The sequence below is a fragment of the Cupressus sempervirens genome, chromosome 10, assembly GCF_028749045.1.
Source record: "Cupressus sempervirens isolate cs-2001-9-10 chromosome 10, ASM2874904v1, whole genome shotgun sequence".
Taxonomy (NCBI): domain Eukaryota; kingdom Viridiplantae; phylum Streptophyta; class Pinopsida; order Cupressales; family Cupressaceae; genus Cupressus; species Cupressus sempervirens.
In genome coordinates, this window is record NC_143127.1 from 646,958,903 (window position 1) to 646,986,004 (window position 27,102).

The following is a 27,102-nucleotide window of genomic DNA, read 5'->3' on the forward strand; positions in this document are numbered from 1 at the left end:
TTTTTTAATCATTTTATAATAAATATATATACCAACTAATTAATTAATTTATATCCACATATATCACTTATTAAGCCAATAGCAATACCTTAGTAATTTCTTCTATTTATTATATACAATTATCTACATAAAAATTGGAATAGTAATGTAAGCAATATACATTATCTTTGTCATTTAATAAAGAAAATATACTTACCTTCCTTAGGTTATACTTCCTATTGTCCTAACGTATTGTTCCAATTAAAATCATCAATATTATAAAAATCAAATCCCATACTATTATTTATCATGATAAAATATCACATATTAATACATATATCAATATTATTATTTATCTTGAGAATTTAACAAACGTATTATCAAAATATTAAATGTTATTTTAAAAGAAATATATATTTCAAATATAATTACAAATATATATATATATATATATATATATATATATATATATATATATATATATCCTTCCTCCATGTTTAATTTTCTCATTTCGGTGTTGAGTTTCTTTGGATATACTTTTTATATATTATTTTCTTATAATATTATATATATTTCTCCTTATTCTCCCACTTTGGTTGTAGTTTTTATGTCTTTTTTAATGTGAAATTCCCTTCAATTAATATAATCCATATTATTAATTATATTCCTTTGATTCCATCATATCATATTTATACTATTCATTCAACATGTATCTAACATGGACTGGTCATGGCAGGTGATTTCATAGAACTTTATATTGTCTATGTACTTTGCTTCCACATATTCACATGTTTGTCCTTCTTGAGGCTAAAGTCATCCATGCATTTTTTTAATTTTTTTTGGATTGATATATTCTTTCTTTCTTCCCTAAATTCCTTTTTATATGTTTATATGTATGAGGTAAGGGTTACAAAGGGGATGGATATGGGCCATGATGCGTACCCCATTATTTGTTGAATGGACTGACTTGTCCAAGTAATTTTGGATTTTTATTATATATTTCATTTACAAACATATAAATGATTATGCATAATTATAAATAGGTTTTATTTATCAATGATGGATTGATAATCATTATATAGGTTAATTATAACTATGCATTATTCTTATATTTTATTCTTATATTTTTATCAGTGATATTTTATAGCTAGTAATTATTTATTTAATTACTAATTTTACTGTTCAATCATTTAGTCAATTGTTAATAATTATATTTATTTTCAAGCTCTAGGATTAGTATATTACACTTCATCTATCTTGGAGAGTTTATCTTTGATTTCCTATGTAAAGATAGATATATCACATAGTTTACCGAATAGGAAAGTGACATTGTTGCCAAAGGTTTCCAATGAGCTTAGAATAGTAGACAAGTCTACTTGATATAGTATAGTCTTCTATGAAACTAGCTCCATTACTTCATTTTTAAATTTCTTCTCTACTCTTTGCAAAAAAAATTCTTGCCCACTGAAATCTTCATTGAATTTTTGAACCACTTCTGCTAGTTGAGCCAAAATAGTTTGAGAAGTATCAACCTCAGTGCTAAGTGCATCTACAAGAATGTTCTTTACATCTTCTAGCACTTGATTTTCTTTATTTCTCTCCTCTCTAAGCTTCTATTGCTTAGCTTTCTTCTACAATATCTTTCCTATTGTATGCATTTGGTCAGGTTTTAGAGTAGAGATATCCCAATTTAGGATAAGTATATCCTCATCAAGATCAATGTCTTCCTCCTTATTTTTTCCTTTGCTAGATGCTTTTGTACTCGCTTGAGGCTTACTCTCAATTATCTTTGTACTAATTATTTGCATGCTTAGAATAGTAACAATGGTGTAAATGGAAGGACTAGGAACAAAAGTAGATATTGCACTGATTGAAGAAATGCCTTATTACTGAGTAGCCAAAATTGATGAAGGAGGAAGCACTGATTTCTTGATAGATAAAGTGTTGATCACTTTAGTCAATGAAGTACTGAGCTAAATAGGTACAGAGATTGGTTGAGTGCTTGGATTTGCAGTGTTTTTCATGACCAACTTGGCATTAGCTTTCTTTCAGATTGATGGCTTGAAAGCTTTTCTCAAAGAGTGAGGAAGTGAGGTCATAACTGCTATTACAATCTTTTTAGGGTCTATTTCCTCAATGCTCTAAATCTCAGGGAGATTCTCCTCAATGGCTTTTTGTTCTTGTTCATCATCATCTATATTGTCATAATGTGTTTCTTCTTTACCATCATTATCCTTTTCTTCCTGGTCATCTATACCATCATCATCTTTATCATTGACATGAATAGAAAAATCACTTTTCTTATGAAGATTATAGATATTCTTCCATGTATTAGTGGTATTCCTCACTACATGTTCAATTTCATTAACCAATATCAAGTAGGTGTTAAATTTTTAAGTGATTTTTACTTCATTCCACTTCATGGACTCTTTTACTTCTTTGTCATTAATACTCGGCATGAGTTGCTTCAGATTTTGTTCATATATATCCTTTACAGTTTACTTGGCATTTTCCCATCTTGGCTTGATTCTTTCCATTAGTTCATTGGGAATTTGTTGTACAAGTTGGTTAGGTGAATATTTCCATTTACCTAGCTTAGACATAACCATGTCTTCAACTTGTTGCCTTTCCTCTGCATTTCTGATCTCATATCTCAATGATTGAAAATTTAAACAAAAGACAGTATCCAAATATAAATTTAAATTAAAACCATTATATGGAATTGTATGTGAGCAATGTTAGTATGCTAATAGAAACCAAATTTAAATAAAGCTTCTACAAACTAAAAAAAATTCATAAACTTCAAGATAGACTAAGATGAGCTCTCAATTGAGAATATGAGCCATTAATGGACTCTCTCAATAAGAAGCTCTCTTGTTGAGTGGCTTTGTCTAAATAGATAGGATGTATGCTCAAGCTTATGCTTCAAAAATGGCTTCAAATGGAGTTGGAATTTGGGTGTGAGTGTATGGTTTTGATGTAAAATGGCTTCTTAAAATGGCATTAGGACTTTACTTCATGGATTGTGTTAAAATGGCTTGGGAGAGGATTTCTTAAATAGGCAAAGGGCTTGAGGGATCAAGGGCTAGGATGCAAGGATGGGAAAAATCTTATGGAAGGCTCAGATTGCATGAGAGGAGAGCACATGGATTGTGCTTCCTTACAGCCAATCAAGGAGTGACACATGTCACAAGGTGAGAGGATGGAGAAAAGGGGAAGGATGAGTCAATAAAAGAGGCTCAAGGGATAAAATCTTCATAAAGACCCTCATAATGGCTTGTAAGAGCAATAAAAGGGCTTGGAAGAGTCATTTATGGCCTAGTGGGCTTCATAAAGTTTTATGGTTGGGATATTTTGAAGGAGATGAGAGGAATTTTGACTTGGGCTTGATTAGGAAGGTTTTAAGCTTGCTTAGGATTGTGAAAATGATTAGAGGATGGATTAGGATGGTTTAGGATTCGCTTAGGGATAGGCAAGTGGATGGCATTTAATGAGGGTGGGTGAAGGAGGAGATATTTGTTAACTTTGGCTTGGGTTAGTAAGTCTTAACCCATGTTTAGGGAATGTGACAAGGTTAGGAGGGGATTAGGATTAGGTTTAAAGACATGTTCTAGAAGAGTCTAGACTTTGGATGAGGATAAAGACTTTCTAGAAGAGTCTAGAATTTCTTAGGATGAGGATGAAGACTTTCTAGAAGAGTCTAGAACTTCTTAGGATGAGGATAAATTAGATTTTTAGGAAATAAATAAAGTTTTATTTATTTCAAGGGTTTGGATTGAGGAGATATTTATTAAAACTTTTTTAATAAACATGAGGATTAATATTTAATCTTAATTAAATATTTTGAGTTGGGATTAGGGGTAGGAAATGATGGGATTAGCCTTTAATCAAAATTAAAGAAGGATTAGAAAATTTTGGAAGAGGTTAGTGGTCTTAAGGAAATTGGCCAAGTTTTTGGCAAAAAATAATTTTTTTATTTATTTTGGATTTTTTGGTCAATTTATTAATTAAATAATTAATAAATAAGAAAATAATGTTTAAATAAGATTTAAACATTTTTGAGAGGGATTCCTTAATTAAATATTTTTAATTAAGATAAAGGGATTTAATAGCATAAAAATTAATTAATTAATTAATTAATTAATAAATGATGATGTCATCAAGAATTTTTTAGAAAATAAAAATACTTTATTTTCTAAAAAATTTTAGGTGTCTACAGGAATGACATTACCTTGATGGTTTATTCTATTATATTCCAATTTCCATAGATGAGGTGTCATTCTTCATGGCTTTGATGTTGTCTCTTTTTTCCCATTGAAAATATATTTTTTGGTAATTTTATTCTTATAATTTTTGTGGAGAAAGTACCTATTCTCATCTAACACCTTCTTTCCTAAAATTTATGAATGATGAGATTTCATCTTTGGACCACAAATTGGACATACAAATTTTTCCTTTGACTGAAAACCTACAAGATTGTGTATAATTTAATGAAATATGTTAATTTTTATATTTATGATTATCATGCACAACTTAAACATACAAAAAAAATGTGTTAGCATTATAACACACTAGAAATATGTGTTAACAATTTTACATACTGCAAAAATTTGTTAGCTTAGTGGAATCATGTATTATCCATACAAGAGTTGCACTAAATTAAAATTGTCTTTGTCCAATTGGTCTAGATATGTCATACATAGTGGCCCCATTCCATAACTTCAACAACTTGTCAATAAGGGGCTCAATATATACATTCATATCTTTCACTTGGTACTTACCTACTTGAATGGATAGAAACATTACATAATTATTATGACCATTTTGATGTGGTGTTTATAAATTAATTGAGATGACTATTAAATGAAAAAAATACCTGGTACAATCATTTCCAACATTATGTGCTCCCTCTTTATAGGCATCTAAGAAGGAATGTTATTGTTAATAACAAAAATAGACTAGATAGAGTAAACGAACCTCATCTCTTAAAATGGATTAACATCATCTGCTACCAATGAAAGCTTCTCGTTACAAGGTTCTTCTTTAAAGATTGGCCAAGTATCTTCTATTTCCTTAATTGCATAACCATCCACAGGAATTTGGGTAATGTCATTTTGACATCTATTGTGTGCATAGTAATCCATAAATTATGCAAAGCTAGTGCACCTAAATAATCATGATAGATGTGGAATAATGGGAATATACAAAAGAACCTTGTGAGGCACCTTTTTTGTTATTTTTTGATCTGATTCCTCTCTCCTAATATGATAATTGAGGCATTCTATTATAAACTCATGTTGTTTATGATATATAATATGATTATTGGGATATGCATGTATTATCTGACTTTCCATTCCAATATCTTTCATAATGGAAGATAATTCCTTATATGATTGAGGTACAATGTTTGATGGTGGTAACTGTTAGCCAAAAATGCCTTCCCACCAAAAAATTGATTTCAAATGTTCAGCCATCTAATGGTCATATTTTCTCAAATATTCAAATGATCAAATGTTACACAAGGATCTATTTAAAACTTTGGCCATGTCTTTTATCGTAAGTCTCATGACCTTATTTCATTTATGCCTTTGAAAAATTTCAAGTTATGACCATGCAATCACCATTTGGGTTTGCATAGTCACGGTGGGTTAAGTGCTAACTAAAGTTAAAGTGGTGAAGGTGTAATTGCACAGTGTTCACATCATCGCAGAGTCAATTGGCTCAACCAAGGTCTGGGTTTTGATAGGGAAATTCTATTGCTTTTTCTTGATCATGAGGTGAGTTTGGCATACTATGATTTAGGTTGTGATAGTGTAGTAAGGGAAAAATCTTTAGAGTTTCAAGGATGCATTTTGGATTGTTAAATCTTTTAGATATATGGCTAGCATGTTAAGAAGGAAGCTACAATTAGAGTTGCAATCAAGCAATTTTTTTGTTTTGCTTGGTCATAAGGTTAGGAGGTGAACCTCTATTCAAAGTGGTGATGATGTGAATATGATTAGGATCTCAGTCTTCACAAGGTTGTGGCAATTAATAGAAGGTGTCAAGGGTAGGCTATAAAATAGTTATAACCCATTAGTTGCAATTTCGTAAGCGATAAATGGTAATGAAGAAAGGTGGTGGTGAAGCTACGATCATGGGTGATCAAACATAAGATATAAGGTTGAATGTTGGTTGAGTGGTAGAATGGTAAAGGATGATTCATCCACATGGCATGGCCTAATGGTTTGACTCTAGTTGACCAATGACATAACTAATTTATTGCACTTATGCTAGATGAAGTAGCTCTTTGATGATGGATCAGATATTTTCAATTTCCTACAACAACTTTCATCATTCTCCAGGTCTAATAAATGTAAAGGAACACTCCATCACCGCCTATTGATCCATCTATTCAGTCATAGTTAATGACCATCATTCTTGACCTCTCAAAGCTTTATTTGGTGGACAAGTGAATTACTGGCATCCAATTTCTATGAAGATTAGATATTTTCTAGATTTGTAATAGTGGTTGGATGTAGTGGTTTGAAGTGTTTCTTAGTCAGAAATATCTAGTTATGCTTAAGCTATAAAAGTACATTTTTGTAACTTCTCTAGGTCTAGTCAGTTCTTCTCTATTTCCCTTAGCATGTTTTGCATGTGCATTATAAATTCCTTTTGCCTCTAAGCCATTTTAATTATTTTTTTATCTCTTTCAATCATTAACACACTGTGCAAGACTTCTTTGCCTCTAGTTAATGTTCTTGTCTATATTTTGCAATTTGCATGATTATATCTATTTTGGCATTTGAATGATATTGAGTGAAGTTTCTTCCTTTAGCATTTTTTTTAATCCAATACACATGTGGTTGTTAGATTAAGCAAGGTTTGAATCTATAGTTTTTGAGGTTATAATAGTTCAAGTGTTCATATATGGGTAGAGGTTAGATTGAACATCCTATTTTGGTGCATCACCTCCTTCGAATAGATTAGGTAGTTTCTTTCATGTATTCCTTCTCCCTGTTCCTCTATAAGTGTAGTCTAGGTGCATCCTAATAGCAAAGGAAGTCAACCTTCTCCAAAGACTCAACCTCATAGTTCAAGTCCCATAGCTTAGAGGTTGTTTCCATGTTTCACAAGGTTATCCTTAGGTAAAAAAATTGGACAAGGATGCAAGCTTTTGTGACAACTATTTTTGGCATGCCTCAAAGGACTATATAAAGAAGATTTCAAGTTCACAAGTGTCAAAGAAGAAAAGTTCCAATATGTGCTAAGAAGATATGTTGTTCTTAGTATTTTCAAGCCTTTGAGAGACTCATATCCAAGCACTTGGTGACTCTACTCCATTCCACATCTAGTTTCCAGACCAAGTTGTTGTGATTCATGCCCAAAGATGAAACAAGGGCATCTTCTAGAGGTAAGTTTCAATACCAGGAGTTTTCATTTTCTAATCCAAGAAGAAAGGTTGGGGTATCTCTATCACCAGTTAGGAGTACAGTAGTAACACATACCCCTATAAAATCCATCTCCACTCCTCCTATTGTTAGATTTTTAGCCTAGAATACCATATGCTCACATCAATAGATTGCTTTCTTACATGGATAGAGCTCATGATATTACCACCTTTAATGGTGGAAGTCCTCTCCTATTAGCCCAAAGACATGACATACCAGTATCAGCTCTTAAAAGTATCCATGAGTTTATTGGTGAAACTTCCATCTCCCCCTTCAAACACATCCAAGAAGTTGCAAATGTTTGTAATATACACATAATATCTGAGGATGATGATTTTGTTAGGCTTCTAGCTTCATTTTTGAAGGATAAAGTGCTACAATAGTATAGAGGTTTGCCTCATAAATCTATTTCTGATTGGGATGGGTTAGGAGCAGCCCTATGCAAGCATTTTGAGGACAAAAGTGATCACCTATCACTTTTAGAATAGTTGACAACTATGAAGAGGGCACCTTATAAATGTATGACTAATTTTAATTATAGATTTCAAAAGACATGGGACATAATATCTATTGTAGTAAATCCTTTTCCTAGTAATGTATTCATGTATTACCTCAAAGCCTTCAATAGTGATATTTCTATCACCTTGCAATCTATTGGAGGGGACACTCTACCAAATGCTTATGAGGTTTCCATAAGAGTAGAAAGTATCTTGATACAAGGAGGGAAGTTATCTCTAAGGCCTCTAATGCCTTTCTTCCCTGACATGCCCAATCATCAGCCTACTACAGCCCCTATTCATACTTCCTTTGCAAGTTAGCCTCTTGATGTGGTCCCAGTAGCCTCCACATCCTCTAACAAAGTTGATAGAATTGAGGCCATGATGTAGACACTGATGCAAAATGTGGATAAGAGGATACAAGATCAAGAAAAGAAGATGGAGGACAATAGTGCAGTAGTGCAAAAAATGGGCAATGAGTTGGTGACTATGAAGAGGCAACAAGCTCAAAATAATAAGCCTTCCCAACTCTAGTATCAAAGTCCCATACATAATAGAGCTCTAAACTAGAGTCATATTCCCTACAATTAGAATAGACCTATCAACCACCCCTTCCATCAAAATAGACTTATCGATAACACCCAGACTATAGACACCAACCTATATAGGGCTTTAGTCCCTTAGAACAATCTTTCCCAAGATCAAGATTTATGCCCTTCTTGTAACTACTCCAATGGATATTGCATGTGTCAAAAGGAAGAATCTTACTTGGCATTAATTATGTCAGAGAAAGTATTTTCCTAGGAACAAAATGCTAATCAACCTATTGATACTTTTTAGTAGGGTGGTTTCTTTTTCATGAACCATCAGGTGGAAGAGCATGGTAATGTAAACTAGGATTCCCACACTTAAAATACTAGGAGCAAGAGAAGAGTTGTTGAAGATGTTACTCCTCCCCTTCCCAATCAGGCTTTAACATCAAGTATGACACCTCATGTATAGGTAGTGGATCAGCAACACAATGCTAAGCAGCATGCTAATGTTCCTCAGTAGCAAAGACAAAATGATAGAAGAGGAGATATGAATGACCCTAAAGTTATTCCATCTCAACTTCCTACACATGCAGCTTCCAAGTTTCCTACCAAAGAACCTAATGCATCATTTAGTGTGGTAGAGAAGATGAAGAGGGAAAATGTGAATATTTCTATGTGGGATGTTGTTGCTACTATACCATCACAAAAGAAGCTACTACATCAGGAATTGGAGAGCACTAAATCAAAGGATCAACCACCTAACATGGAAAGTGTCCTAAGTTTGGTACAACCATCAAAAGAGGTAGAAACAAATAAAAATGTTAGACCTCCTCCATTTTATGTTTCTCTAACTATAGGAGATAAGCTAGTCTACAACTGCATGATTGATTAAGGAGATAGTAGTTCAATAATGCCCAAGTGAGTTGTTGATATCTTAGAAATGAAATATGAACACATTGTTAGGGATGAATTGCAGTTAGATGGTAGTACTATCAAAACTGTAGGAATCCTTAGGAATGTTGAAATGGCCCTACATGCATGCCCTAGTTGTACTATAGCTCAAGATATATCAATCGTTGAGGTTAATCCACACTTTTCCATTTGTCTTTTAAGAGATTTCACTACCCAAATAAGTGGTTGGTCATACATTTTTTTTAGAACAATGTATGGAACCAAAGCTTCAATTGTAGTAGAATCATTAGCACTCCATCATATTGAGCCCTATACTCCTAATCACATCAATGTGAACTACACCATCCTAGAGATAGTTGAAAATGATAGAGAAAATGAACCAAAGATACCTATTTTCCTCTTAGATGAATGGGCTAATGCATATCAGTTTGATCCTATATCAAAAACCTTGGAGACAGGCCTTTGTACTTATTGTATATCATAAAAGGATGCTTTTGTCCCTAACCTAATGGAGAACAAAAAAGACCCAAGTGGGACATGGAGTATGTATTTTTATGGATCAAGAAATAAAAATGGATTAGGGGCTAGTGTGATGTTGGTTTCTCCTACACTACAAAGGTACCACTTCTCATTTAGGCTTCAATTTAGTTGTACCAATAATGTGGTCAAGTATGAGACATTAATTTAGGGTCTCCTACTTGCTCAAAAAAGAAGAATCCAAATCTTAAGTGTATATGGAGATAGTGACTTGGTGGTTAATTAGGTGAGAAATCAAAATATCACCAAGAATGGTTTGCTCAAGTCTTATAAACATAGAGAATGGGATTTTCTTGAAACTTTCAATGCATTTAATATTCAAAGCATCCCTAGAAAAGGAAATATACATGATAAAAAACTTGTAGCATTGGGTGTGTCTTATGATGTTCCAAGGAGCCTTGAAGATGAGAAGAAGCAGAAGATTAAAGTGGTGGTTAGACCTTTTGTCCTTGATAATAATATTAATTAGCAAGTCTTTGAATCTAATGCACAAATTGTAAGTTTCTTACAAAATGAAGTAGAGTTCTTAGATAGAAATTAGTCAAGATTGCATGACCAATATAGCGATCAAATCATCAACCTTAGCTCCAATAAGTTGCCTAAGGGTCTTATTACCTTAGAGAGTGTCTTCGATCCTAATGACCAAGTAAGGGACAAAGGCATGAACCTTGTTGCAAACAAAGATGATCATATGCTAGTTGTAGTTGTTGATGAAAGGATGTTAAACATGTGGAAGGTATATTTTGAACTGAGCAAGAAAGTTTTGTTCATCTATATCAAGAATGCAATGATGTATTTTCTTGGACATATGATGATTTAAAGGGTTTTGACCCAAGTTTGTTTCAACATACCATAGATCTAGTTGATAATGTCAAGCCTCTTAGGAAAAAGTAGAGACAAATGAATCCCAAGATTGAGCCATTAATCAGAAATGAGTTATCCAAATTAATTGAGGCCAATATCATTTTCCCTATTAAGCATTCCTCTTGGGTAGAAAACCTTGTCCCTATTAGAAAAAAGAGTAGGAAAAACAAACTATGTGTAGACTTCAGGGATCTTAACCAAGCCTCCCTTAAAGATCATCATCCCCTCCCTTCCATGGAACAAATATTGTCCAAAATTAGTGGTTCAGAGAGGTTTTCATTCCTTGACGAATTCTCTGGTTACAATCAGGTGTTAGTCAAAGAGGTTGATAGATATAAGATTGCTTTCACCACCAAATGGGGCACCTATGCCTATAGAAAAATTCCTTTTGGACTAACAAATGCAGTTGTTGCATTTTAAAAGGAAATGGAGATGGCCTTCAAGAACATGATTGAAAGGTTTGTGTTGATATACCTTGATGATATCATAGTGTATTCAAAAAATATAGCAGATCATTTTAGCCATCTCAGACAAGTATACATAAAATGTAGAGAGTATGGAGTATCTTTGAATCCAATCAAGTGTGTCTTTTCCACTAATCAAGGGAAGTTTTTAGGACACATTATATCCAAGCATGGTTTAACTATTGATCTAGAAAGAACTAAAGCCATACTTGCTCTCTCTCTCTCTCTTCATAACCACAAGAAGGGTATGAAAAGTTTTCTTGGTAAAATAAATTTTGTGAGGAGATTTATTCCTAATTTAGCTACCATGGTGAAACCTCTTATAGCTATGCTTAAGAATAATATGGTCTTTTCATGGAACAAGGAAGGGAAAGAAAGTTTTTAATAGATCAAACCAACCATAGCTTCAGCCCCTACTCTCATCACTCCAAATTTTGAGAAGAATTTCATCCTTTACACCTTGGGTGGTGAATCAAGTATTTCTATTGTTTTGACTCAATTTAATGATAAGAATAAAGAGAAGCCTATTGCTTTCTTTAGTGAAGGGATGAAGGAGTATGAAAATAAGTACTATGTGGAGAAGCAAGCCCTCATGGTCATAAGAGCTTTGAAGAAGTACAAGCACCTTCTATCCCACAATAAGATCCACTTATTGGTCCCTCGTGCAAGTGTTAAATATTTTTTGTTGAGAAAATATATCAATGAGAAAATGTTAGGTTGAATCACTAAGGTGATGGAGTATCATGTGGACATCTAGGTTACCAAGCTAGTAAGAGGGAAAGGGTTGTGCAAGAAGATGATCTCATCTCATGGATTAGATAAAGAAGTTGCCTTGGTTTTGGTAGAATAGAAAGAAGTAAGAAATAATAATCTAAGAAGTTGGATAGGTGACATGAAGACCTTCTTAGCTAGAAATGGATATCCTCAAGGATTAGATAGGGCTAAAAGGAGATGTTCATATTGCAAGCAATCCCCTATGCAATAGTTAATGATATTCTTTTTAAGAAGGACTTCAATGGAGCTTTGCTAAGATGTATTGATGTAGACCAAGTACAGAGAATGATTAAATAACTTCATGATGGTCCAGATGGTGGCCACTTTTTGGCAAGGACAACTATAATGAAGATCATGAGGGCTGGTTACTATTGGCCATCCTTGTTCCATGATTTTCATAGACATGTGAGAAAGTGTGAAAAATGTGCTTTCTTTTTAGGTAAGAAAATACTTTTGGCCCTTCCACTGCATCCCATTTAATTTGATCAACCCTTTACTCAATGGGGATTAAATTTTGTTGGCCCCATCAATCCACCCTCCATCTCTGGTCACAAATGGATTCTAGCTCCTACAGAGTACTTTACCAAGTGGATAAAGGCAATTGCATTAAAAGATGCTACTGAGAATTTAGTTGTTGAATTCTTAGATGGACTTGTTACAAGGTTTGGTGCCCCTTCCACCATAATTTTAGACAGTGCAAAATCATTTGTAGGAGCTAAGATTTGTGCATGGGAAATTGATCATGGAATTTACCTAAGCACTTCTTCTAATTACTATCCCCAAGGTAATTGTTAGTGTAAATAAGTATTTACTTATTACACTTTACTTAAGTTTACTTAGGTTAATGCATTATTTTATTATTTCTTAGGTGAGACACTTAGGAGTTTGTGTACTCTTATGAGTTGTCATGTTAACAACACTGGAGTAAGTTACTCTAATTCAGTACATGATGTCTACAACATTGGAGTTTGCATAATTAACTGAGTTGTCATGTAGACAACACAGTTATTCGCACTCCTATTTTAGTACATGGTGTCTACAACATAATTTTGTGTGATACACCTTTGTAGGCTTATCCTCTCATCATTACACTTACTCATGTGGTTAGTGGAGGATAATTCACTCTTGGTGGACATGTCCTTGGTTGTAAGACTTATTAATATGTTGATTCCTAGGCATTCTAGAAGCATTCCAGAGGCCTTTATATACATGCACTCTTAGTGTACTTTCACAATGAATTCAATATTATATTGGTATTCTAATCATACTCTTCTAGTCTATTCTTGTGCTTGTTCTTGAGTTCCTTGATCTTGGTTGAATTTTTCCCTAAGGAAAATTCTTACATGGTATCAAAGCTTGGAGAATTTCTCTTCACATAGCCATTCGAGACCATTTTCTTGCTTCACCTCTTGGCAGAGAAAAAATTTTGTAGGAATCAGGTAGTAAAACCCCAGCCCCTATAGGTGGATTATTCCATTTATTTTTGGTGGCATTTTGGTATAAATTCCAGCTATCTCCCTATAATTTATGGGTGACTTACCTCAATTCCATCAGACCTCACTAGATGGCAAGCAAAATACACCAGCGGCTAATCTTGAGTGGTCTCATCTTTGTTTGAAGCCTCATAGCTTTAGGCTTTTAAATGGAGTAAAGCTCTATTTTTCCACTGATGTGGGATTAAAAACATTGTCATAGGATGCATTTTATTACTGGTACTAACATTTACAATACTGGCACTGGCTTTTACAAACACATCATCGACATTAAACACTCCAACTGCCATAAAACCATTTCTGGCATTTTCTGTTCAAGACTCCTAATCAGCTTTTCTAGTGAACAATTAGTTTTTCTGATGCACAATTAGCTTTTCTAGCAGCCTTACTCAAACTCTGATCACCGTCATCTATGTTGTACTCTATCATGTGGCAACACACATCACAACCTTTGACTTCGCTAAGCAAGCCACGTGGTGATACATGGACCACTTGGAACTTGCCATCTCAGCAAGCTACACATACACATTAGTAGTTTAACACATGGACTATACCTTGCCATGTTAGTAACACATCAAATTAACTATACATTTTGTATAGTATGGCTCTACCACGTCACCAAGGGGGCTATTCTTTTTGCTGACATTAGTATTTCATGACACTAAATTTTATGATCATCTAACCATAATTGCTAGGCACTTTTGAACTACTATAACAGTTATTTGACTGTCAATTTTAACCTCTCATTTTTTTGCCCAGACCCCTCTCCAGATGCAATTTTGATTTGACAATCTGACTTTGTGAGGCCATAACTTAGTTATCTGGACTCCAAATTAGGTGCAATTTTTTTTTTTTTTGGTAGAATTTCTTGAACATTTTAGTGGTGCTATTCTTTTCTAGTTTTGGTGCATGAATTTTTCATAAGTTGCATTTTTTGGTGATTGTACCCATCCTATCCTACATTTTGCAACTTCAAACACTTCATACGAGTTCATCTAGACAAATTTTCAAGTTCCATTTTTTTGAAAGTACTTAATTTTTTGTCTACTTTTTAGATTTTCAATTAGATTATAGTCTTGTGTGGATAGAAATATCACTTTTAGACTTAGGGCCTTTTCTACATTGTAATGCTTTGATTACTTTTCAAAATTATTGTACATCTGAGCTACAGTGCTTAGTGATAGATTTGAGCTCGAAAGGAAATTGTAAATAGAAAAATTAGAAGTCCACTTTCTACATTTTGACAAGTGGCCTATTGTACACGCACTACATATAAAGTACCAAAAGCATCTTTTTGTGGGGGTTCTTTGATTGAGTGAATGGGGGGGGGTGTATTGTGTTTTTGTGTCTCTCTCTTGTGCTCATTTCATTTTCTACATCATGGGCTCACCTAAAGGTCCACTTCTAACTTCACACAATTATTCTACATGGAAAGATATTGTGTGGAGTAGATTAATGGAAAAATGTCTAAATTTTTATGTTGATGGTACAATTCCCAAACCCACTGATGCTACATCACTCTTTCATTGAAAAATTAAAGACAATTAGGCTTTAGGAATTATCAGGAGTTGTGTACATAGAGATCTCTTCTTCCATATTTCCAATTTCAAGGAATCCAGACCTACTTGGGACAAACTTGAAGCATTGTATGGTAAGGTGGATGAGGAAAAAGGATTCTAGATTGATGATGATCTACTTCTATTGGATCCAAAGAATTTTGACACAATTCAAGATTATACCAACAAAGCTAATGAGTTTAGAGCACTACTTAAAGATTGTTGTAATCCCATGAAGGATGATAGATTGATTCATCACATCCTGAAGAGGCTACCTTCTGTGTGCTAAAATGTTGTCACACTTCTATAAATCATTACATGTAAGAAAACTCAAGAATGAGCCCTCACAAATCGATCCATAGCTCTCTACTCATAGAGTGCAAGGGTTTGCAATGGAGGCTCTCAGTTTGACCTATTTTTGTGCCCATGCAAGTACACCATGAGATGAGAGATTCAAAGAGGAAAAGCAAGAATGCTAGTCTCCATGATCTTCAAATATGCATGAAAATAAGATCTAATCTATGAAAGAAAAATCTAATCTATAAATGTAAGATCTAAGCTAAAAGCCCATAATGGGTGCAAGAGAGAAAAATAAAAGAAAATAGAAGTTCTCCATAAAAAGCTTTTGTATTCAAACTCCTTCAAAAATTGGTCTTCAAACCTGCAGCATAACGATAGCATAATCATGGGTGTCTAACATGAGGAGAGGGCTCTCCCTTATAAAGGAAATTATGGAGGTGAGAGGCTTCTCACAACCAATATGGGATAATAGAGCTTGATCCATGTGAGACAAAATTCCACCAATGAGAAAAGAGGAGTGGTTGAGAAGAAAGTGGTGATCCATGTGAGACAATATTCCACCAATTAGAAAAGAGGAGTGGTTGAGGAGAAAGTGGAAAGATAAATCCCACTTAGATCACATTTTTAAGTGTAGAGAAATTAAATAAAAAGAATTTATTTTATTTCCTTTTTTCATCAAAAGAGATATTTAAGTGGGATTTTTATTTAATTAAAAGGGAGCAAGTTCTTTTTAATTAAATAGAAGATATTTAATTAAATTAAAAGAGAGGTTTTTCTCTTAATTAATTAAATGTGGATGAACTGTTTAATTAAAAGAGAGGTTTTATTTTAATTGAATGGGGATTTTATTTTATTTAATTAAAAGAGAAATTTTCTTTTAATTAAATAAGGCTTGGAATAAAATGATCAATCTTAGAAATGAAATAAATCGAATTTGATCAAGGAAATTGATTTGAATTGATTTAATAAAATATTACAAACCATTGATTCAAAATATTTGATAAATTGATAAATTAAATAATGGGGGCCCATAGTCTAGGCGACCATTTTTGGGTGCATACATTTGCCCCTCTTTGACTAATGTGTGATCGATTCGGGAACACATGTAGTCAAAGAAAGAAATTGAAGTGTGAGGTCAATTTGGGATCACAAAACAACCCAGATGTGTGGTCAACTTGGGAACACATTAGGACAAAGAATACAAATAAATTTTAACTTGAAAAAGTCGAGGATAAAATTGATAAAACTGAATCAAAGATTGAAATTGATAATTACTGCCCCCTCGTGATCGAAATCGAAATGAGATAGAGGAGAAACAACAAATTGATAAATTTGATCAAATCGAACAAAAGATAAGGTTCTTGATGTAAGATGAAAGATATAAGAATCATAGAACCAAAGTAGATCATCAAGCATGAAATATTATGCCCCAAAGGTGATTTAGAAGAAAAGAAGTGGGGAAAAAGAAAATGGAAGATAGAAGTTTGAAAGATATGGAAAGAAATAGAAATAAGAAAAGAAAATGCTCCAAAAATCAATCAACTATTTAAGATAGAAATTTTGATTGAGATCACAAAAGAAAATAAGGAAATGAAGATCAAAATGTGACCACAATTGATTAAATGTCCACAATAAAGATGAAAGGAGAACCCTCTCAAACTCATAATGCAGCCTAAAAATGCAAACTAACATGAAGTCTAATAATGCAAGCTACATGAAATGCAATGGTGTACTTGCAAAAGAGCAACTGTAACATAGGATTTTGTGTTCATCATTCATTAGAGAATGTAAAATAACTTATTTTCATCATTGGGCCATTATTAACGGACATCGAAAAATCACACAATCATCACTAGTTACAAATGCAACTATGAAGATATGAATGCGATTTATATACATTATTGATGATATACATCTTCTCTTTGATGACAATGATCCCTCTTCAGTTGCTACAAGGGCTCACTCTAACCCTCTTGTCCATTCTCTACATGATCGGTCTTCATAGGTTGATATGATTTTAGATCCTTATGTACAGTAGTTGCAGGAGGTCTCTTTATCATTTGAGGAGATGGTTCTTTGGGATAGGTTCTAAATCCATCCTTGCTAGATCTACTCTCATTCTTTTCAGTAGTCTTGGAAGGAGCAACCATCAGCATTGACATAGGGACAATTGAGTAGGTTTTAGATGTATCATTGATCTTTAGGATTCTTTCTATACATTGGGGAAGCATCTCATTTTTATCTATGATATTGTTTCTTCCAAAGGGGAGGAACATTATTTAGCAATCCTGGATTAGCTTCTACATTAGAGCAGCTATCACTGATCGGCACTCTACATTTGGGGGGGACTACCTTGTCTCTCTTCTTCTTCTCTCTTATGGGGGGTACTTTTTCCTCTTATGAGGTTTTGTTCTTCTCATACTTATTTTTTGTATATACTTGATGTATGTCATAACGGGGGGGTATTGATTTCTCCATCCATCCATGCATCTTATCTTTTCATCTCTCTTTTTGGGGGAGGGTTTTTTCCATGAGGTTTTTTGTCTTTCTCCACTTTATGAGAGATTGCATTTCATTATGTATATGGGTACCTAACATGGCCTAGTATCCGGGACCCATTATGCATTTCATCCAATTTTTCTTGAGCCTAAGTGTATTCCCCTAAGTTTCACTTAAGGGGGGGTGTTGGTGCAAATAAGTATTTACTTATTACATTTTACTTAAGTTAACTTAGGTTAATGCATTATTTTATTATTATGCATTATTTTATTATTTCTTAGGTGAGACACTTAGGAGTTTGCATACTCTTATGAGTTGTCATGTTGACAACACTGGAGTAAGAAACTCTAATTGAGCACATGGTGTCTACAACACTGGAGTTTGCATAATTAACTGAGTTGTCATGTAGACAACACAGTTATTCACACTCCTATTTTAGCACATGGTGTCTACAACATAATTTTGTCTGCTACACCATTGTAGGCTTATCCTCTCATCATTGCACTTACTCCTGTGCTTAGTGGAGGATAATCCACTCCTAGTGAACATGTACTTGGTTGTAAGACTTATCAGTATATGGATTCCTAGGCACTCTAGAAGCATTCTAGATGCCTTTATATACAAGCACTCCTAGTGTACTTTCATAATGAATTTAATACTATATTGTTATTCTGGTCATACTCTTTTGGTCTATTCTTGTGCTTGTGCTTGAGTTCCTTAATCTTGGGTGAATTTTTTCCTAAGGAAAATTCTTATAGTAATGGCTTGGATGAGCCCTCCAATAAGAATTTGATGTGAAGATAATCAAAGGTGTTGGAACTTGAAATTTAGAAGTACCCTTTGGGTTGATAGAATAAAACCTAAAAGGGTTATTGGGAACTCTCATTTCATGTTGGTATATGGTAGAGAATCAAGGATTCCTATCTCATTAGAGTTTCTTTCTCTTGAGCTAGCTCATTAGTTGTAACTAATTAAAAATGATGCTATGTCTATAAGAATGGTAGAACTGAGGAACCTGGAAGAGAAGAGACATCAAGCAATATAGACCTTTGAAACACATCAGCAATAGGTGAACCAAAGCTTTGATAAGAAGGCTTGGTTCATAAATTTTAGAGAGGGTGATCTTGTGCTGAAATGGGATGTAGACAGAGTGAAGGTAAAAAGACATTCAAAATTTGATGCACTATAGAGTGGTCCCTAAGTAATCATGAGTTGCAAGCAAGCCAATATTTTCCAATTAAGTAGGCCCAATGGTGAAATTTTGCCTATTACAGTCAATGGAATATATCTCAAGCCATATTTACGATAGGAATAAATGTTTTGTGTGTATAGTTAGTTTGCTTCATGTTCTTTCTTATTTTCCAAGAAGTGCATGGGCACATGTTTTTTGTAACAAAGAGTTTTGGTTCTAGTTGTGCAATGTTGCAAAGATAGAAAGGTTTTTTTTATGGTTCAAGATGCAACAGAGTGATGAAATGAATATGTTCTCAAATTTAGAGACTCTATAGCCTAATGGATTTTCAGTGGTCACTAGTCTTATGCCAAGCAGGCTTGCATCCCCTCTGAGTCACCAAAAATGTTAACCAAAAATACCTTCCCACGAGAAAATTGATTTCAAATGTTGAGCCATCTAATGGGCATATTTTATCAAATATTAAATGATCAAATGTTACACAAGGATCTATTTAAAACTTTTTCCATGTCTTTTATCCTAAGCCTCACGGCCTTATTTCATGTATTCCTTTGAAACATTTTGAGTTGCAATGATACGATCAACCTTTGGGTTTGAACAGTCACGGTGGGTTAAATGCTAACTAAAGTTAAAGTTTTGAAGGCATTATTGCATAGTGTTCACATTTTCATAGAGTCAGTTGGCTCAACCAAGGCCAAGGTTTCGATAGCGTGATTGTATTTTTTTTGCCTAGTTGCGAGGTGAGTTTAGCATACTGTAGTTTAGATCATGACAATGTGGTAAGAGAAAAATCTTCAATTTTTAAAGGATGTATTTCATGCCATTAGATCTTCTAGATATATAGACAACACACTATCACAGCATGTTAAGAAGGAAGCTACGTTTAGGGTTGTGATCAAGTGATTTCATTATTTCTCTTCGTCACAAGGTAAGGAGGTGAACCTCTAGTCAAAGTGGTGATGGTGTGAATATGGTCAAGATCTCATTATTTGCAAGGTTGGGGCAATTAATAAAAGGTGTCAAGGGTAGGCTATGAAGTAGCAATAACCCACTGGTCATATTTTTTCAAGCAATAACTATTAATGAAGAAAGGTTGTGGCAAAGCTACGATCACGAGCAGTCAAACATAAGATATAAGGTTGAATGATGGCTGGGTGGTAGAATGGTAAAGGATGATTGATCTATGTGGAATGGCCTAATGGTTTGACTCTAGTTAACCAATGACACAATGTATTTGGCACACTTATGATAGAGGAAGCAACTCTTTGATGATGGATCCAATCTTTTCAATTTCCTACAACCACTTTCATCATTCCCTTTGTCTGATAAATGCAAAGGAACACTCCATCACCATTTATTGATCCATCTATTTAGTCAAAGTTAATGACCATCATTCTTGGCATCTCAAAGCTTTGTTTTGTGGACAAGTGAATTTCTAGCATCTAGTTTTCTACCTTGATTAGATATTTTCCAAATTTGCAATAGTGGTTGGATGTATTGGTTGTGAAGTGTTTCCTAGTTAGAAATATCTAGTTATGCTTAAGCTATAAAAGCACATTTTTGTAACTTCTCTAGGTCTAGTTGGATCTTCTTTGTTTTCCTTGGCATGTTTTGCATGTGCATTATAAATTCCTTTTTCCTTTGAGCGATTGCAGTTCTCTATTGTATCGATTTCAGCCATTAACATGCAGTACAAGACTTCTTTGCCTTTGGTTAATGTTCTTGTCTATATTCTACAATTTGCACCATTTCATCTATTTTGGCATTTGAATGATATTGAGTGAAGTTTCTTCCCATAGCATTCTTTTTTTTCTGATCTACATGTGGTTGTTAGATTAAGTAAGGTCTAAATCTGTATTTTTTGAGGTTATAAGAGTTTAAGTATGCATATATGAGTAGAGGTAGGATTGAACAACCTATTTTGGTGCATCACCTCCTTAGAATAGATTAGGTAGTTACTTTCATGTATTCCTTCTCACTTTTCATCTTCAAGTGTAGTTTAGGTGCATCCTGATAGCAAAGAAAGCTGACCTTCTCTAGAGACTCAACCTCATAGTTCAAGTCCCATAGCTTGGAGGTTGTTTCCATGTTTCACAAGATTTTCCTTAGGTAAAAATTTTAGACAAAGGTGAAAGCTTTTGTGACAACAATAACAAATGGTCACCTATCAACCTATGCAAAGAAATTAAAAAATTTATTATAAAGAATATTAATGGTACACTAACATAGAAGATGAGAAAAATGGCATGCCTTAGAATATGTGAGATTTATATACTAGATAAACTATTCATAACCTTGAATCTCACCAAAAACATATAGCAAAGGGATGATTTGTTTGCGAGACTTGGTAGAGGGGCTCATATACCTTTTCAAGTATAGGTATATCAAGGTTATCTTCATTATCATGATCAACTATGCTAGTATCATCATCTTGATCAGCTAAGCCAGTACCATCTTCTTCAAATAGGTTCTCTAGCACATGATCAATTATGCCAATACCAAAATATTAAATCGTGTTCTTTGCCTCAGGATCATCTTCTTCCATGGGAGCACTACCTTCTACATTGATATTCACACTTCCATGTTCCCCCAACTAGAAATCCACATTCACCAATGGATGAAAATCATCTCCTCCTTCAATGTGACCATGTTGCCTAAAATGTCTCTTAGATGTTGTATGTATAAGTATTTGATTCTTCAAGCCCTTACAATTTTTGTAGGGACAATAACATTTTCCATCACCTTTTCTTTTGTATTGAGACCACAATCTAGCAATGGTCTCCTTATTTTATTTTGGGTTCATATTGTCAGATGTGGTCTTTCTTCACAAGTAAATATTCAACCTATAAAATTATATCAAATATAAACATACAAGCTTTAGTACTATCACTATATAATTACTAAATATTACTATCAATTTAACTTTAATGTACTCTAAATATGGTATCAAATTTTCAATAAAATTATCACAACTATCATTGTCATAGTATAAACATTGTCTTCTCTTTTTCAATTTTTTGTACTCTAGTCATTGACAAAATTATAATCCTTACCTATAGAATGACAATTAAAAACTTGTATGCCAAGATATGAATCCTGCAACTCAGGTAGTAGTATTGTCACTCTTAGTCTAACTCAAATATAGATGATGTCTCTATGAAGAAAATAAGAATCAGTGAGTTGGATTATCATTCCAAAGAACAAAAAATAATATCTAATGTACTAAAAAATTTGAATTCAAATTAGAGATTGAAACTATTACAATATAAAAAAAACTTATATACATAAGTGTTTTACACCCATTATGAATTTTTTGCCTCTTAACTAGGATGATTACACCCTTGAGTACTATGATTCTAACTTGATGATTACTCTTGAAAATATTCTCTTTGTAATCTATTTCTTAATATAAGAAATTTATATCTACTTTATAATAATGTAGAGAAATTGTCTTTGCTTTCTAGAATTTTTATATGTTTACAAATGTGTTTACAAAATGTAACTTATTTCAAGCTAATATGGACTCTTATTTTAAGATTTTTTTGTGTGTAAAATTTACATTCATGATATCTATTAATAAATTCATGATAAATGTCACCACCATTAGCCACCAACATGCTTCCATTTCCCTCTTTTAGGTCTTGGAGGCATCATTAAATATGGAAGATGCATAGTGAGTTATTAGAAAACCCATAAGAAGCATCTTCCATTGACTTTGTCATCACTATTTTACTATGAAAATTATGGATGAGATTTTCTTCTTTATATGTGTCATTAATATCAATCTTATCTACTAGTATGTAACAAATTAGTGGCTATAGAAATAATCAATCAAATAAGAAATGGAGGTCAATATTTCCTTTGTAATATAAGTATTTTCATCTATTTGTAGTATCTACATGTAACTCATAATGATTACCTTTGGACCATTTTCATCAGTGATTTTTGCTAGTGTTTGATTTTGGGTATCTCAATATGTTGAACTTCATTGCTTTCTCATTTTTCATGTGTTCTTGTTAAGATTTAAGAAAACAACTACGAATAGTATAATTTGATACCCTATTCTAAATCTATCCATTTTTAAACTCTGAGAAAATAATTGTCTTTTCAAATCTATCTATTCTATGCAGTTTGGTATATATGGTTTGTTCAAAACATAGTTTATGGACTTTGGAGAAATGTGCAAGACAAAAGCTTGAAACTTTAGTTTTAGGGCATAATATATGGTGTAAGGAGGGTATGAAAAGATAGGGCCAAAGGCATACCAAACTATTCAAACACCTTGTTGAGTAAGCACAAGGGAAGAAAACACACAAAGAGCTACACCAAGGAGATAGAGAATAAAGACTTTTATTGATTCACCAAGTTATCAACATACATGCCCAATTGTAAGGCCTTTTGGGTTATGGCCAAATACAAAATACAACTTCAGCATCCACAATCCAGCTTCAAATTTACAATTCCAGAAACATTTTCTCTAACTCTCTAAGTCCTAATCTAAACTAAACCCAATGCATCTACCTATACTTACCAAAAAGGCTTTTAGAAGATTCTATATCATTACATAATAGAAAATTCGACCGTAAAATGGTTTGCACTCATCCCAAGACATGATCCCATCATAATTCATTGTTTAAATAAAATAGGTAAGTTGGTTTGAACTAAGAACCAATCATGAAAAACTCAGTCAAAGAAGAACCCAAGCATCAGCAATATCAGGTTTACTTAGCACATGAAGGAACACTTGGCCAATAGTAGATAGCTTGGCCAATACAAGATAGCTATAGTAACTTGACCATCACTAGCTATAGTAACTCGGCCATCACTAGCTACAATAACTTAGTCATCACTAGCTATAGTAACTTAGTCATTACTAGCTACAGTAACTTGGCCATTACTAGATACAGTAACTTGTCCAATAGTAAATAGCTCAGAAACAACAGTAACTTGGAAACTACTAGCACTCGGCTCCAACAAGTTGAATGAACAAAGATGAGTAGTGTTGGTAAATAGATTGTTCTTTCCAATGTAACTCTTACATGCCCAAACCCGTGAGAAACAATTTGATACCAACAGTTGGATAATCTATCATGAGATTGATAGATTTCCTCTGAATTGAAAGGTACAGCTCCCTTATCAATGATATTCAATAAATTTGTTTGTTCCTAAACTAATTGGGTACATTCTTAACCCGAGAATGGAAGAGAAAAACCAAGCCAGCCCTAGACAGAACTAACTCAGGTAGATTTTAGTTCCTAAACCTAGCCAACGCCAAGAACCCACAATCCCTATGACTTCTTGATACTAGTAATGCAATATGGATGCAAATTATGTAAATGCAATGAAGAAATGATATTTAATATTTAGATTTCTGCAACAGGAACATATGCAAATACTCTGACCTACAACACATTCATTATTTGACATAAGATGCACGATAATGTCCAAAACTGAATACAACAATGCTTTGATTGAATATTTTCAAAAAATAAAACCCAAATCCTTTGATTTGAAGAAAAACTCTTCTTTGTTTTGAACACAACAAATACAATGCTCTAATTTTTATTTGCCTATAACTCTGGCCAAATCTATTACAGATATCAATGCATGAAATGAAATGCATAAAATCAACTACTGTCTCCCCTCTACTCTAGCAATACCTACTCTTGCAGAAAAGAAGAACCCCTTCAAATGAAAAGGTTTTACAATAAATACATTCTCCAGCAACCGTTTGATTTCTTCCAGTGATTTTTTAGTTCTGTAATTGATCTTGTCTCTTTGACTTCTCATATTTTTCCTTTTGAAAACTGATATGCCTATTAAATTTTAAATTTAATAATGATATATATTAACATATTTAAATTATATTTTAATAGTTGACATTTAAATATGTTAAATCAATATCCAAAATCTTTCCTTCATTGAGTGGACAGAAAAATAAATAGTTCTGCCAGGTTAAAATAGGTCATTTTTCGTAGGGCGAATCTTTTTATTCCACCATTGGATCTAGCTCATTTCTAGGTATGTTCTTCCAAACTTAATTTTCTACATTCTTACCAAAGCGATCGAAAAAAATAATCACTGACTCAAAAGATATGAGCTACTGAATGTTGGTCTATATGGCTGTTGCAAAATTAGTATTGATAAAATAAAATTTCCAGCCACTCTTCTTTCAATGCTCTATAATCCATGTCTTCAATTTGCAAGAATGTTATCTTCCATGCTTACAATTTTAATTCTCTGCTAAAATTTGGGAGAAATTCTCTAGAATTATTATAGCAAAAATTTGATTTTTGTCTTCTCCCTTTTCTGAAAAATTGAACTTTGACTGTGAAAGGCACAGTGAAAAATGAATTTTCCATTTCCATGTAGTGGGCATAATTTTGATGTAGATTGATTAACAAATTATTTTTCTAGAGTAATCTTGATGCTAGACCCCATATACCTTCATTGTGATTGAGATTTGCCTTTTCTCTTCTCATGTGGAAAATTGGACTTTGCCTACGAAAGTTGTAGTAAAAAATGAATTTTTGGCTATGCATTTTTTCTTTTGCTGGAAAATGAAATATTTGCTTCTCCAATGGAAAATTAGAAAATGACTATGAAAGGCGCAGTGGAAAATGAGTTTTCCACTACACTTCATTTTTTCTTTGGTGAAAAATCCCAAGTTGACTACTCCATTGTAGAAAATTCAAAAAGTGCTTCTCCAATGGAAAATTAGAAAATGACTACAAAAGGCATAGTGGAAAATGAGTTTTCCACTACACTTCATTTTTCCTTTGGTGGAAAATCCCAAGTTAACTACTCCATTGCAGAAAATTCAAAAAGTGCTTCTCCAATGGAAAATTAGAAAATGACTACGAAAAGCGCAGTGAAAAATGGGTTTTCCACTACACTTCATTTTTTCTTTGGTGGAAAATCCCAAGTTGACTACTCCATTGCGAAAAATTCAAAAAGTGCTTCTCCAATGGAAAATTAGAAAATGACTGTGAAAGGCGTAGTGGAAAATGAGTTTTCCACTCCACTTCATTTTTTTTTGGTGAAAAATCCCAAGTTGACTACTCCATTGTGGAAAATTCAAAAAGTGCTTCTCCATGGTGGAAAAATGAACTTTGACTTCTATTTGCTTCCACATTTTCATATCTGGACTTAGAACTAATTCAATCCTTCATAAAAACTTTGTTAAGCATACTATGAACAATTTTGAGAAATTCTTTATGGGAGGCAACTTTAAAAGTTTTTAAAATGGTGTACTAAAAGTGCACCTATAAGTAGGATAGAAAGACAACCCAGGATGCTCATGCATCAGACAATAGGTGTTGAAAGAAATGATTCTCCTAAATTATGCAAGTGTCACAACCTGAGCTAAATCTAATTTAGATTGAGAAATCCATGTAGCATCCTCAACTGGTATGTTCTTCCACTTCACCAAATACTAGTAGTAGTATTTTCCCCTTGTTCTTTTACCAACTCTCTGATCTAATATATGTGTTAGGATTAAGCATAGACAAAAATAACAGTTACATTTAAATATAACCAATATCAAAAAATAATAAAATGCATAGAAGAGAAGACAAGACAACAAGATTTAACATGATTCACCCAATCCTTGGGCTACGTCCACTAACAATAAGTCTAATATTATTATTATGCAGTAATTACAATCTGCAATCCCTTGCAACTCAATACCATTGCAAGAAGCTACAATATCACCATTACATTATGAAATCCCTAACCCTAAGCCTTTTTATACAAGCTTTTTACCACTTAAAAAATTAGGGCTAGAATGAGTCATCCAATAGGAAAATAGCTGTCAACACCTTTTACAATATAAGGTCATTTTTTACTTCGAGGGTGCTACCACCAAAAATCCTTGTGAGGGTATTGCCCCTCGACCCCACCTGTTAGTTTGTGGTGACTGATCAGGAAAGTACTATACATACTTCATAAATTCTTTGGGGTTAGGGCATCACCTCAAAAAAAAATTTGGGCCATGGCTAACATTGTGGCCGACATATGGCCAACATATGGCCGACATGTTGTAACCCTCAAGTGGCATAAAATTACTT

The 27,102-nt window shown here is 33.4% G+C and overlaps 1 pseudogene; it reads left to right on the forward strand.

Annotated features, from left to right (window-relative positions):
- LOC149535486 (F-box/LRR-repeat protein At1g67190-like) overlaps window positions 1–27,102 on the forward strand; it is a 103,985-nt pseudogene that overhangs the window by 48,582 nt on the left and 28,301 nt on the right.